The sequence below is a fragment of the Gymnodraco acuticeps genome, unplaced genomic scaffold, assembly GCF_902827175.1.
Source record: "Gymnodraco acuticeps unplaced genomic scaffold, fGymAcu1.1, whole genome shotgun sequence".
NCBI lineage: Eukaryota > Metazoa > Chordata > Actinopteri > Perciformes > Bathydraconidae > Gymnodraco > Gymnodraco acuticeps.
The window spans coordinates 2463121-2478641 of NW_022990558.1; the positions used below are offsets into that span (position 1 = coordinate 2463121).

Genomic DNA, 15521 nt, shown 5'->3' on the forward strand with positions numbered 1-15521 from the left:
TGTTTATTATCTAGCTAATATCTGATGGTGAAACGCTGTGCGTGGGGTACCTGTAATTCGGACACCAGGTACCCTGAAGGATGGAGGAGTATATTTCATACCTTTTCCGAAGCCCAAAAGAAAACTCGACAAATGCAAGCGGTGGATTATGCTGTGTCGTCGACCACATACACAACTGAATGTGAAGACAATTACCAAGGACACTTATGTTTGCTCAAAGGTAAGGTCAATTCATAAAGACATAATATTTGACGGCATGTATTAGAAACGTAGACCAAACTATTAGTTTGCTAACGATTGACTTTGACTGCCAACTAGCTAGCGTATATCCAGCCCAGCTAGCTAACGTTAGCTGCCAACTTGTTAGCCAGCTAACTATCAACATCAACGTTTGCTGTCTGACTTTTCGTCCTCGCTAGTTAGCTTGTGTTTTTAGCTAACTTTTGCTAACTGTCTTTTCACCTCAAAGCACTTCAGAGATGGGAAGCCAACTCTGGAATATCCAGATCCCATCCGGCTAGGGATGGTCCACAAGATTTTAAACAGGAGAGCCCCAACATATTTTAACAACCACCTTGAAATGATTGCACACACACACAACACAAGAGGAAGCCTGAGAAATGTAGTCCCCTTAAACACAACAGGAAGATAGGTCAAATGTCATTTAGATATAGAGGTGCAGTGGAGTGGAACAAACTACCATTCAATATTAAGGAAACCGAGAGTGCTGCAGTGTTCAAATCAAGGATAAGGGAGCAGCTGTTTAGCAACCTGCCACTGTAATGTTGGTGCGACGGTATTATGTGTTGAACCTCTGGTGAACGATGAGTAATGTCTCTATGCACTTTGTTGATGAAAATAATTGTTTTTAATGCACCAATGAGCATGCCATGAATGATGCTTTTTTTTATAATAAAAAAAAACTGAAACATGAATACTACTACATGCACTTTAGATTATGCACTAAGAATGCTCGATGCACTTCAGATGCCATAGTGCCACTTGAAACCAGTAACAACAGGGACAACGATGGAAATAAGTCCTGGACTTTTCGTTTTATCCCTGACAAGGCAAATACAAATGTTGATCTGTCAATGTTGTTATGTTTGTTGTCAATAAAATCCACTTTGAGCTGCATTTTATGTATGAAAGATGCTCCATAAATGAACTATTATTATTATCTGTCTATGCTTAGCTAATACTCAGCTTTTTGTGTTTTTTTCACAGAATGAGGTGTGCTGGAGATGTTACTGCCCTCACAGAGACGACACAGGTCAACCCAAGACAGGACATGAGTGACAATGAAAGAGGTCTGATTTATGTCTTTGGACTAAAGTGAGCATCATGGAATGTGTGCAGCTTTACAATCATGTCATTGATGAACTGAATATCTCTGTGAACTCTCTCAATATATATATCTCTTCTTGTAAAAAGTACAAAGTCACAGAAGTCGAGTCCGCTAAGTAGTAGTTGCCCTTGAATTTGGTAATAACAGTTATGCCTCTCTGAGATGTGCATGTCTTCTCCGTCTTTACGCACATAGAAATCTTTTATGGCTGTGGCTGCCTCTGCTACCGTCATGTCCCTTGCTGCAAAGGGACATTTCACCTCAAGCAAGCCTGTTTGACCATTGTCACATACTGTAACATCTGGTGTTGCCCCAAGGAAGGGGAGATCTGGTTGCAGGAGGAGGCCAGAGCTATGAACATGCCTATCTGGAAATGTCTCCTGGTACAGCTGCTTGGCCTTTGACTCATTGGCAGAGCCATAGGTTGTTGCAGTAGCAGTGAAGGGCTTGGGGTAATATGTGGACTGTATGAAGGCATCTGAAATGTTCTTTCTCTTTACTATTGTGCCAAATTCAGATGCAGTCAGCCTGCCCTCTCGCTCCTTGTGCCACAGTGGATATGCAGCCTGTCCCGTGGTTTGCAGTTGTAGTATTCTTGCTTCCTCCAGATCAAAGCTCTGCTTGTGCTGTGGTGTTGGTATGGCTATGTCTGGAGAGAGGGGCATGGGGATGGTCTTGGTACAGGAAGAGGATACAGGCAGGGATGTTGCTGGGTTGGTCTGTGGGAGCTGCAACAGTGGGAGCTGCAGCAAGAGAAAAAATGAGAAACATCAAGGAGTCATTTGTCTCCTCTTATCCCTCTCTCCTCTCATTCCTTTCTCCCCTCATTTACCTCTCCCTCTCTCCTCATTCACCTCTCCCCCTCATCCCTCTCCCCTTATCCATCACCCCTCTCTCCTTATCTATCACCCCGCTCTCCTCCCCTCTTACTCCTCTCTCTTCTCTAAGAAGGTCAGGGTGTGGAGGAGCCTCCAGATGAGGAGCGCCGGCCTGTGGAGCAGCCTCCCCCAATGGAAGGTGGACAAGAGGAGCAAGATGAAAGATTGAGAAATCAACAAGCACAAATCGAATCACTGACGAGTATAAATACTGTTCTGAGACATAATCATGTACCAAATAGATTAACACCAGAGGTCTTGCAGCACAGCCGTGTACCAGCCTATTTCAAATATGCCACTGGATTCACTTATGATCAATTCAACAATCTATGTACTGTGTTTAGTATACCTAGCAGTGAAACAGCACAGCAAACTTCAGTCCCATTGACATATAGCAGAACTGATTGGCAAATTAACACAATGCCCCTGCATGTGCAGCTCTTGCTTGTTCTTATGAAACTGAGACAAAATCATGATTTAAAAGATTTGGCATTTATGATTGATGAACGTAGTGTTGGTATTTTGTTAAAGGCATGGGTGGACTACATGTTCACAGTTCTAGGGGAACTACCCGCATGGCCTCATAGAGACATAATAATGGCACAAATGCCAGGAAAGTACAGAGGAATTTCCTACAACGATGGCAATATTAGACTGTACAGAGTTACAAATTCAAACCCCAACTTCACTTGTATTGCAGAGCCAAAGCTACTCAACCTACAAGTCTGCAAACACATTGAAATCCCTCATAGCATGTGATCCACGAGGTTCTGTAATATTTTGTTCAACTCTTTTCACTGGATCTATGTCTGACAAAGAAATAGTTAGGCAGAGCAACTTTATTGAGCTAATGAAAAATCTGCTTAAACATGGCTATCTGCAGGAAGGGGATGGGTTTATGGTAGATAAAGGATTTTTAATTGAAAATGACCTACACGAAATTGGACTTGAAATAAACATCCCACCCTTCGTCAGAGGAAAAAGGCAGATGCCCTCTACAGATGTCTGCCTGACAAAAAAAGTGGCTGCACACAGGATACATGTTGAACGTGCTATATCAAAGATAAAGAAATGTAAAATTGTGTCGGAGAGGATCCCTAACATAAGGTTGAGAAACATCAACCAGATCTGGTATGTTGTGAGTATTCTGTCTAACTTCCAGCCTGCATCCTCAAGAATACCATTACCTCAAGCCACAACCAATGGGGTAGTCCTTTCCACCTACTGCTACCTGTATACGGGTCTGGTTAAAGATGTAGCTTATAGGTGTGCCTCTCATTCCTCTCAGTGTCTTGTATGTTTCCTCAGATTCCTGACTCCTAAAGGCAGAAAGATACATGTTACTGTTAACTGTGTTATGCATAGTATTAACTATTCACTGTAGAAATGTATCTGATGTTGTGCCTAGGCTATTATTCTTTCACATCAAACTGCATGACGGTGCAAACATTTTTTTTCAATAAACTGTGAAGGAGCACCATTTTGTCTTTATTACCAAATGTATCTGTGTTTTTATTGTGGTTTGAAACTACCTGTTAGGAGTGTAGGTGGGGATCACTGGTCTCCGTTTGCGGTTCAGTTTGGCTTTTGCCACCACTGCAGAGGATATAGGCTGGCCTGCTACCTTCTTCCCTCTGGGTTTATGCCACTGCTGTGGCCGACTTGTACAGGAGGCAGTGTCTTCATTTTGGGCACGAGAAATGTCTAAACTGTACATGAGCCCAATGATGTGCAACAGTAACCTGGTGCCCTATGGTTTCAACAGCAATGAGAAGGGGAGAAAATAAATAGGCTACTGTTTGAGAACACTGCTCGTACTAGCTGCTACTTGTATATAGCTCCCCAGTGCAGTGGGACTTTGCTCCGCTAATAATCAATCAGATCGATGGATTCCAGAGAAGAGGAAACTTTAAAGGCCTTTTTCTCAAAATGATAACAGTCATTATATAATGTGACATATTTTTGCTTAATATTTGGAGTACAAAAACAATCCTGATATCATTAGAAAGCTAGGAATCTCCTCTTTCCAGCAGTGTATACAACTCAAAATGTGTCTTCGGGTCAATGCGACTGATTTCGATAGAGCAGGTCACTTTGCATTAGGTAAAATAAAGCAGGCAGACATAACAGGAAGAATATGTACATGTTAACCCAATCAAATAGGACATTGTCACACCATTCAAATGTATCCATGTAAATTACAACCAATACAAAAGCTTTGATTTGTTTATTTGTTACGTTGTTTACTTTATTTGTTACGTTGTTCTGTGTGTGTCAGCCGTTAACCTAGATAGAAAGAATATACACTTGCAAACATGTCAGAAGAACCAGCGCAGAAGAAAACTAAATACAGTCAATCTAAACTTAAATCTAACAACTGGATGGTCACATCCCTGACATCCACATCTCCGGAGCCTGGACCTTCATCAATCATAGAAACAGCGAAGCCAGATGAACCCAAAAGCAGCAGCTCTGCGGCTGCAGAGACTGTCAAAACCGCCACCGCCGTCGTTGAACCGAAACAGGCTGGTTCCGACTGCATGGAGGTTTGTTGTCGGGACATTGAGGCGGGTAAAGCTGTACAGCTAACTGTCAAAAAAAAGGAGACCGCTAGATTATTTGGGCAAAGAGAAAGCTAGGCTACTTCAACGCAGAATGGTACAAAAACAGAGAGTGGTTAATTATTTGCAAAACCACTAAACGGGCCTTCTGTGAAATATGCAGATTTGCTGCTGTCAAACGGCTTGTAACTTTCTCAAAATGTGGAGATGATAGCTTTGTTAATACCAGAGTTAATAACTGGAAAAAGTGCCCAAGCCTCCTGGACAGCCACGAAAAGTCTCATTTCCACAGAGTGTATTAAAAAAAAGTGCGCTTTCTTCAGTCAAACACCAGTCAACATACAGCTTGTCAAACAACAGCGTATTGAGCAGGAAAAAAGAAGAGATGGAATGATGGAGCAACTGTGCTGTCTGCAGTTTCTAACCCGACAGGGCCTAGCAATCAGGGGGCATGCGGATAAGGAGAGCAATTTCCAAAAGCTGAGAAAAACCCCACTCTGAAAAGCTTCATGCTCACCGGGAAATATGCATCACACGAGACAATTAATGAACTTATAAATCAAATGTATCTGGAGTCACTCCCCACTATATTAACTGAAATGTAAAGCAATGCAAAACACTATGCAGTTATTGTGGATGAAACTCGCGATTGCTCTGGGCAGAACAGTTGTCTCTGACTGTACGATGGGTATATACGATACGATATAGTAGGCCTACTTTATTGTCCCCGTAAGGAAATTTGTTCTGGACTCCGTCCTGCAGCGGGTAGCAGCTGATTATATTATTTTTACCTACTGCTGCAGGTCTCCCTTGAAAAAGAGATCATTGATCTCAATGGGATTTTACCTGGATAAATAAAGGTTTTGAATTGATTATGTTGTCCATGAAGACTTCATGATGTATGACTGTCCTAAGCTAAGACTGACGCAGAATCAATAACCCACTGACAGATTGCGATGTTAACAACCTCATGATATCCTCATATGTTTTTAACTTAGGATCATACCTGTGTTTAGTCTAGAAAAAGGTAAATGTGTGCATTTTATTATAAAGTTGTGTATATTTACAGACTGTTGCAAAAAACTAAGAAGCTTATAAACATCAGGTTTGAAACTAAAAGAGCTTTACAAAAAAGTAACACAATTTAAAGATGATTAATTTACATTTGTTGTCAAAGAGATGCTGATTTGAAACCGTTGTTACATACAGTTACGGCATTTCCTGTTTCTGCCGGAGAGAGGGAAGTTTGTCCTAAAGCTTGCCGCTGTATTTACTCCCTCCATCTGACAGGAGGGAGCCTCATGTGTGACTCCACGGAGTTCACTCCGTCACGGAGGGGGAGTGTGTAGGGTGTAGGGCGTGGTTTGGGATTGGGCCATACACACGCACTTTTTTGCCCCCCCCCCACTTCTAAAATGAATCCGGCGCGCCTGGTCCCATGTCATGTTTTTCCTGTTATTACCCGTCCCCTTGTGTGTTATGTAGCTTTTTCTGCAAACGGTCTGCAGAGTCACAAACCCTCAAAGTACACCCTGTAGCGAATAAAACTCTAACGGCCCATCTACACTACAGGCGTCAAAAAATGCTTTCAACGCTTCGCCCATTCATTTGAATGGGGTGACGTAGGATATTTTCAAACTTCGCCGAACTGCATTGTGGGTAGCATGGCAAGGCGTTGCAAGCAACGCGAGCGTCTATCGGCGTCAAAAGTTGAACAATGTTCAACTTTTGACGCTCGATGCTTGCTCGAAGCTGGCGTCAGCCAATCAAATCCCATTTTTGCAATTCCAGCCAGTACAAGCGCTAGCCAATCAAACCGCGTGCAAGCTGGGAGAGCCAGACCGCAGTTCATTTCCTTATATTCCAAACGAGAAATTACGGTAGAAAATCACCCGGTTCTTTCGACCAGAACTATTTACCGGGATACAAACCGGAGGAACCAGGCATGGAGGGAGGTGGCAGAGACAGTGGGTGAAACTGGTAGGTTTTCGCCTGTTTGGGGATTTGATATCCAGTTTACTTCGTTTTAACATTGCTATTGCTTTGTATGTCGGGGGCGGGAGATTCATGTGATTGGTTGTTGGTCGCGTTGCTCGCAAAAAATCGCCAAGCTTCAGACACGCCCAGCTTCAAGATTTTTTTATGCCTGTAGTGTAGACGGGCCGTAACGGAAAAGACGTGTCTATTGTTACGACCCGCCCTCTACTCCGTGGTACTGTAGTGGCTCCTGGGGAGACCCGCAACATAAAATAATACACGTAAAACCCAGTACTTGGTAATGATCATTTATTGAAGCACAGCCGTTTACTCACACAAGCATCCGGCAGATAAATGGTCTACAGCTCAAAAGTAGCAGAGAGATCATTAAAGGCGAGTGTCTCCCGGCGTTAGGATAGGCGAGACCTCCTTCTCCTCCAGTTTCTCCTTATAATACGGCTGAGTGGAATTAGGAACACCTGGGCAGAGGCGGAGCCAGGGGCAGACCAGGTGCACCACAGCAGGGAGACAGAAAAGACAACAAGAGGCGCATTCACACCGCAGTACTTTTCCCACAAAGGTTCATGAGAACTCTTTAGTTCTCATGAACTAAGTACAGATCGCGTTCACACCGAAATAAGTCCCTGGGGGAGGATTAGTCAAATGGAGCCGCTGACGTCACTTCTTCTTCTTCTGCTTTGGGTTTACTGGCAGGCCGCAAACCACTTCACGGCGTATACTGCCGCCCAAAGTCCCCGGCCGGAAGTCCCCGGAGTTGGGGACTGGCAGCAGCTTCTTCTGAAGCCTTCCGAGTAAATCTCCAGAACGCCGACACCTCCTCATCTCCACCGCTCCCCATGTTTTATTTTGTGTTGCCATAAGTTAGTCTCTCTGCGTTTCTGCGCTGGGCTAATGCTAATGCGAGGATAATAAAATGGCGGCTTCACAAAACCTTTTGGGAGTTTTACGGGGCGTGGTTTGCCATCCGCCCAGCCAATCAGAAATATAGCTCTTTTCTCACAAGAGAGCCGCACAGGGACTTTCGTGGGGGTAAAAAGGTTCTCATTAACTAATTTTAGTACCGGCTCTTTTTGGTGTGAACGCGACAAAAGAGTTCTCATGAACTAAGTTCTCATGAACCTTTGTGGGAAAAGTACTGCGGTGTGAATGCGCCTAAGGAGGTGAGCACTTAAAATTTATGCTGCCCCACAACGCCTCATTGGAGATTTTTCTTTTTCCATTTTTTCCCTCCGGGGCATACTGACGTAACGAGGACCAATCCACGGAGCTCCACACACACACACACACAACCTTATCTTTTCTCAGCCGCGGTGCTGCGCGGAGCTCCGTACACGAACACACTCAGAGCTCAGACTGAGCTCCGCGGTGTCTCGCAGACCCCACGCAGCAACCAGGGAACGACACCACCAGTAATCCAGCTCACACTGTCTGCTCCTCGAGCCTCAAAGGGCGGAACAGCGAGCCCCGCAACGTCCCGCCAACACGGCATCCAGACCCCACGCAGCATTCTCATCTGTTTGTCATTACTGGTGTCATTTTCTGGTTGCTAACAAACGCCATTGAAAAACATAATCACTGATGTTCAGCTGTAACGGTGGACTCATCAGAACAGAGTGGGCGAGCTGACCAATCAGAGCACACTGGGCTCATCGGGAGGGGTGGGGGGCAGGAGCTCCAACAAGGTGTGTAGGACAGAGAGTGAATACACATACTATACAGAGATGCTGTATGAGAAACCAATGTGATTTTGGAACATTGAACAATGTAAATCTATTCTAGTAGACAATGGAATTATGATCAGTAGAAATGGCCATGACATGGGACCTTTGACCTGTTAAGCCCGAGAGACCCCGGTACCGGGGTACTGCCGCAACATCTTGCAGGAAACAGTGTCTGAGGGCATGTTCATTTAATAAACTATGAATGTTTTATATCCATGTAACAGGTAGAAACTCATCTAACTGATCATTTTAATTTTTTTAAAAACCCCACAATGCTAACGCTGAGCCTCTGAATTAGCAACGAGCGAAAAATGCTAACAGATGACTGCACCGAAATTCACTCACAAAACCTTATTATTTATCTTTGGTGCACATCCAACACATCGTTTCACATCGTGAGGTGACACAGAATCGAAAGGTACCCTTATTATCACTCAATTATACGAACTCACGGAGGTAATAACAAGAACAGACATCAAAACATATGGCGCTAGGTAGCTAAAAACGCTAACATGGCTCACATGTGTCATAGTCTGGTCAAAAGTTGTCTTCAATGGCATTAAAACGATAAAAACGCTGCTGAAGTTAATCCAATGTGTCTGTGTCCCTTTGAAATGATTTCTGATAATCCATGAGCAATAAATCTGCTTTTCGGTTTCCAGATGTCAGAGCTAGAGCTCTATAGCTTCACTCTCATGCAAAACTGCGTCCGCGAAGCCCCCACCTTTTTTGTTTTACCATGTGTGTGAGTGGAGAGATTCCCCTTCGATTCTATTGGCTTTAACGGTCAGAAAGAGATGTCAATCACCAAAATCGACCAATGGGTTCCAGAGAAACGGTAAAACCCCCATTTCAGGTCAAATGTCACTTGTCACTTGTTTTGCATCAATCTTGATACAGGTACTTATTATATGTTGTACTTTGGATTCCTAAAGCTTTTAGTCTACCTTACCATCATCCAAGGGTAGTTTTCACTATAAGTAAAAAATAATTTTTGGACGAACACTATAATTTACAGTTTTTTACTATGTTCAATCTGAATTTTCTTTAAAATAAAAACATCTATATTGATTCTGACTCTTCTACATCCAACTCACAGGTTTATCATTACTTTGAGAAAGAAGATTATTAATTTAACCCTTTTAGAAGTGAAGATATGGTCATTTGTTCTGGGAATGTCATTTTCGAGCCTGAGACCTGAAAAACAGGCTTAGGGCTAAACTGGTTAAGATTGTCTGCTCCTTGAGCTCTGTGATCATCTATGTGGGCTATAATCTGAGGTGCTGTTAACTTGCGGTTTCTGAGGCTGGTAACTCTGATGTATTGATCCTCTGCAGCAGAGGTAACTCTTGCTCTTCCTTTCCCGGGGGGTCCTCATGAGAGAGCCAGTCTCATCATAGCATTCGATGGTTTTTGCGACTGCACTTGAGGATACATTCAAAGTTCTTGACATTTTCCGGATCAACTGGCCTTCATTTCTTAAAGTGATGATGGACGGTTGTTTCTCTTTACTGGGTTGAGTCTTCTTGCTATAATATGGATTACAACAGCAGTCAAATAGGGCTTTCCACTGTGAACTAACTCTACCTCTGCACAACACAACTGATGGTCTCAAACACATTAAGAATGCAAGTAATTCCACGCATTGACTCTTGACAAGGCATGCGTGTTAATTGAAAACCATTCCAGGTGTCTACCTCATGAAGCTGACTGAGAGAAGCCAAGAGGTGCACAGCTGTCATCAAGGCAAAAGGGGGCTACTTTGAAGAATCTAAAATAAAAATCATGTTCTTGATTTTTTAAACACTTTTTTTTTAGATAATTCCATATGTGTTCTTTCATAGTTTTGATGTCTTCAATATTAATCTACAAAGTAGAAACAAATTAAAATAAACGAAACACATTGAATGAGAAGGTGTGTCCAAACTTTTGACTGGTACTGTATATAAAAAACACATTTTAATATTTAGCAGGTTCCCTCATCTATAATCATTTATACAAGCGCAACTTTGAACATGTTCAGCAGTAAAATGCAACATACAAAATAATCAAGAAACATCATAAATTAAACACTGACAGGGAACATTTTACTGCTCCATCATTACTTTTACATAAGGAGGTGCCATAAAAGGTTCTGATGATACTTGCATACTTTTACTTAAATAAGGTTTGAATGCCGGATTTTAATTTGTAACAGAGTATTTTCATTATATACTGTAGGCGTAGTGTATCTGTGAACGATCCCAAATACAATTCATTGTTTACATTGCGGCTAGTGCTAAACCCTTTTTCATTTTTAACTGGAAGTGGAAAGGGGTTGGGCTACATGAGGTGAATTGAGCCAACAAAAATACACAATAGGTGGGACTAAGAAAGATAATGTGAAAGTATAAACACAAAGGCATTGATTAGGGCTGCAAAATGTCTCCCATTGTAATGGTGATTAGATTTGTAAATGCTAACACTTAACAGTTTGTTCTGACTGTGTGTTTCCTGTTTCCTGCAGATGTCCAGCAGCTGGTGGTGGTTAAAGAAGAGCTTCTCCCTGACCAGCAGGAGTGGAGCACCAGTCTGGACCAGGAGGACCCAGAGCCCCCCCCACACATTAAGCAGGAACAGGAGGAACTCAGGATCAGTCAGGAGGGAGAGCAGCTTCAGGAGCTGGAGGAGGCTGATATCACCAAGTCCACTTTCACTCCTGACCCTGTGAAGAGTGAAGACGATAAAGAGAAACCTCAGTCCTCACAGCCTCATCAAAGACAAACTGAACACATGGAAACAGAAGCTGATGGAGATGACTGTCGAGGACCAGAACCAGCAAGGAACTCAGATCCAGAGAGCAGTTTACAACCAAAGACTGAGGACGACACTGGAGACTCTTCTGAACCTGACACTGAAGACAGTGCTGATTGGAAAGAGACCAGAGAACCTGCATCAGGCTCAAACTCACTGAAAAATAGACATGAATCTGTCAGTGATCCACAACGTAGTGCTGAAAATAAACCATTCAGCTGCTCAGTCTGTAAAAAGGCTTTTTCACAGCGTAGAAATTTAAAGGAACACATGAGAATCCACACAGGAGAGAAGCCACACAGCTGCTCGGTCTGTAAGAAAGCTTTTTCACGGTGTGATCATTTAAAGACACACATGAGAATCCACACAGGAGAGAAACCACACAGCTGCTCAGTCTGTAAGAAAGCTTTTTCACATAGTGGAAGTTTAAAGGACCACATGAGAGTCCACACAGGAGAGAAACCACACAGCTGCTCAGTCTGTAAGAAAGCTTTTTCACAGAGTGGACATTTAAAGGACCACATGAGAATCCACACAGGAGAGAAAGCACACAGCTGCTCAGTCTGTAAAAAAACTTTTTCATGGAGTGGAAATTTAAACACACACATGAGAGTCCACACAGGAGAGAAACCACACAGCTGCTCAGTCTGTAAGAAAGCTTTTTCACATAGTGGAAGTTTAAAGGACCACATGAGAGTCCACACAGGAGACTCTCATCTCTCAAGGACCTGAGGAAGGTTGCACAAATTACTCCAAATTACTCCAAACTACTCGCATATAGTTTTTCCAATATTCACGAAACGCTGTATACAAATTCCTCTTATGATTGCAGACATATTTCAAATTTGCTTTTATTAGCCCCACCCCCCAGGAAGTTGGCCATATTCAACAATGTGCGTTTTTCATGCATTTTAAGCAATTTAAAAAAGATGTATAGGCCACGCCCACATTCTGCATTTGTTGCGACACTTTAAATGTCAGTTTGTGGTGACCCCCAGAGTATGTGTAAAAAAATAAAAATTCATCCATACATTCTTGAGTTATAAATTGATAGATCTTTATTTGTCATTGTACAGGTACAACGAAATTACAATAGACTCAAGCTGCCAACACGCAACAACAAGACAATATAAAAACAACAAGACACTATAAAAACAATAAATGGGACTTAAAAAAGACATGATAGGGAATATGTACATAAATAAATAATAAATAAATTAAATTGCACGATTCCCCTCGTATTGCACGGAAGGCTTATATAATTTAAATATTAGCAGCGTTTAGTGCACATATGGCTCTGGAAAAAAACTGAACTTGAGTCTGTTTGTCCGGGAAGACATGGTACGGAAGCGCCTGCCTGAGCGCAGCCGTACGAAGTGCTCGTTACCCGGGTGGTGTGGGTCCTTGAGGATTTTGACTGCCTTCTTAAGGCAACGAGAGCTGTACAGTACCTCCGGGGAGGGGGCAACCGATGATCTTCTGGGCCGAGTTGATGACCCTTTGGAGCGCACCGCTCTCTGCGGCTGTGCAGCTGAGGAACCACACGCAGATGCAGTCGGTGAGGATGCTTTCCACGGCGCAGCGGTAGAAGGACACAAGCAGGTCCTGTCTGAGGTGGTAATTCCTGAGTATTCTCAGGAAGTAGAGTCTCTGCTGCGCCTTCTTGACGGTTGCCGTGGTGTTGGTCCTCCAGGACAGGTCCTCCGCCAGGTGAATGCCCAGGAATTTGATCACTGAGACTCTCTACACACAGCCTCCATCAATGTACAGGGGCTGCATGACGGTCTTCTTCCTCCTAAAGTCAATGATCATTTCCTGGGTTTTCAGCTTGTTCAGCTGCAGGTTGTTTACTTTGCACAACGCTAGCAGTTGCTCCACCTCTTCCATGTACGCGGTCTCGTCACCCCCTGAGATGCAGCCCACCACGGTGGTATCATCAGCGAACTTTATGATGGAGTTGCTGGTGTGGGCGGGGACGAGATCATAGGTGTAGAGGGCGTATAGTAGGGGGCTCAGCACGCAGCCCTGTGGTGATCCGGTGCTGAGACTGAGGGACGTGGAGGTGTGGGTACCAATCCTCACTCTCTGGGGGCGATCAAACAGGAAGTCCTTAATCCATAGACACAAGGAATGGGATACTCCCAGGACTGATAGCTTGGTCACCAGTCTGTCAGGGAGGATGGTGTTAAATGCAGAGCTGAAGTCCACAAAGAGCATCCGTGCGTAGCTCCCCCTACTCTCCAGGTGAGACAGGGTAGAGTGGAGAGCTGTGGCGATGGCGTCCTCCGTGGACCTGTTGGCCCTGTAGGCGAACTGGTGGGGGTCCAGACCGGGAAGGAGGGATGAGACGATGTGGGGACGGACCACCTTCTCAAAAACTTTAGCGGGGGTGGAGGTGAGTGCCACTGGACGGTAGTCATTTAGGCAGCCGATGTTGTTCTTTTTCGGCACCGGTATGATTGTGGATGCTTTCAGGCAGGATGGGACGATGGCCTGGGACAGGGACTGGTTGAAGATCTTGGTGAAGATCCCCGCCAGCTGGTCAGCGCAGTCTCTCAGCACCCGTCCCAAGACTCCGTCCGGCCCCGCTGCTTTCCTCGGGTTCACTGCCTTCAGTGTGCGTCTCACCTCGTGCTCCGTGAGGGTGAGGCTGCTGAGGGCAGGTGGATGTAATGGTGTGGCTGCTTCCGATAGCCCTGTCTCGTAGCGGGCGTAGAAGGAGTTCAGTTCCTCCGCCAGCTGAGGGTCACCCCCGTCGGCCGAGGGGTGGCTGGGTTTGTAGTTGGTCATTTGCTGGACCCCCTGCCACACTCGCCTGGAGTCGTTGCCCCGGAAGCAGTCCTCAATCTTCCCCTTGTAGTCCATCTTGGCCCGCTTGATCCCCCGCTTCAGGTGGGCTCTGGCAGTGCTGTACAGCTCCCTCTCACCAGTCCTGAAGGCAATGTCCCTCTCCCTGACCAGGCGCTGCACTTCTCCAGTCATCCACGGCTTCTCGTTGGGATGAACCTGGATGCGCTTATCCACAGTGACGGAGTCTGAACAGTGCTTGATGTATCCCAGGACTGCTGATGTGTACTGTTCCAGGTCCTCATGTTCGAAAACCCCCCAGTTGGTGTTCTCAAAACAGTCTTGCAGCTGTGGAGTGGCGTCTAAAGGCCAGGTTTTAATTGTATTTATAGTGGTTGAAACACTTTTCCTGATGGGGGAGTAGGCCGGAATTAGGAGAAGGGACACATGATCTGACTGGCCTAGGTGCGCTAGCGCTTTAGCTCTGTAGCCCCCCTTAATATTAGTGTAGACCTTGTCCAGTGTTTTATCCCCCCTCGTGGCACATTTAACATGCTGGTAGAGTCTGGGAAGCACTACCTTTAAGTTGGCATGGTTAAAGTCCCCCGCAATGATGTGGACAGCCTCAGGATACATGCTTTGTTGACTGCTAATAGTATCATGTAGCTGACTTAGCGCCGCGCTAGCATTGGCTTCCGGTGGAATATATACTGCCGTTATCAATACAACATTGAACTCCCTCGGAAGGTATCTAGGTCGGCATTTAACTGTTATAAATTGGTGGTGTTTTTGGCGCCCCCTATAGTCCAAAATGAAAATTATTTGGTGTGCCTATTCCCCAAGACAGATTGAACCTATCCACCAAAGTCTGTGATGTTTGGATACATTGTTGATGAGTTATTTCTTTCTAAGCCCTGCCTTTTTGCGAGTACGATTCATGGCGGCAATATTTATCGTCTGAACATGCTGATTTTCTACGGTAATGTGTCTGACCCTCCACCGATGCTGTATACGAATCTTGGTGTTGAAAAACTGAAAATTGAAATTTAATTTAATATTTCACTGTTTTAGTCAATTATGCTAATTAAAAAATAATAATGTAGGCGGAGCTTAGGGTTCCAAGAGGATTATTTGTAGAGCAGGTCCACCCGGATTTGTGTGCAAAATGTCAGGTCATTTGGAGTTACGGTGCGACTTTGTAAATGTATTCCTAAATGGGTATTTCATAGGTGGCGCTAGCGAGCAAGTTGGACAATTTGAACCCATTGACTCCAGAATATTGTAGTTTTCACCAGTCCTGGCGTCCGTGCAAAATTATACAACTTTTGAAGCGTCCTAAAGGCCTCAAAAACAGGAAACACCAGCAATATAATAAGAAGAAGAATTCCTCCAATAACAATAGGTTCCTCGCACTTCGTGCTAGGACCCCGTTGGG

At 44.3% G+C, this 15521-nt stretch overlaps 1 long non-coding RNA gene across 1 annotated transcript; it reads left to right on the forward strand.

Annotated features, from left to right (window-relative positions):
* Window positions 1-160: 160 nt before the first annotated feature.
* LOC117553567 lies at window positions 161-3696 on the forward strand. The gene is made up of 3 exons (XR_004570160.1): window positions 161-220; window positions 1228-1310; window positions 2300-3696. It is a non-coding gene; the product is annotated as an uncharacterized LOC117553567 (long non-coding RNA).
* The last annotated feature ends 11825 nt before the right edge of the window (window positions 3697-15521 follow it).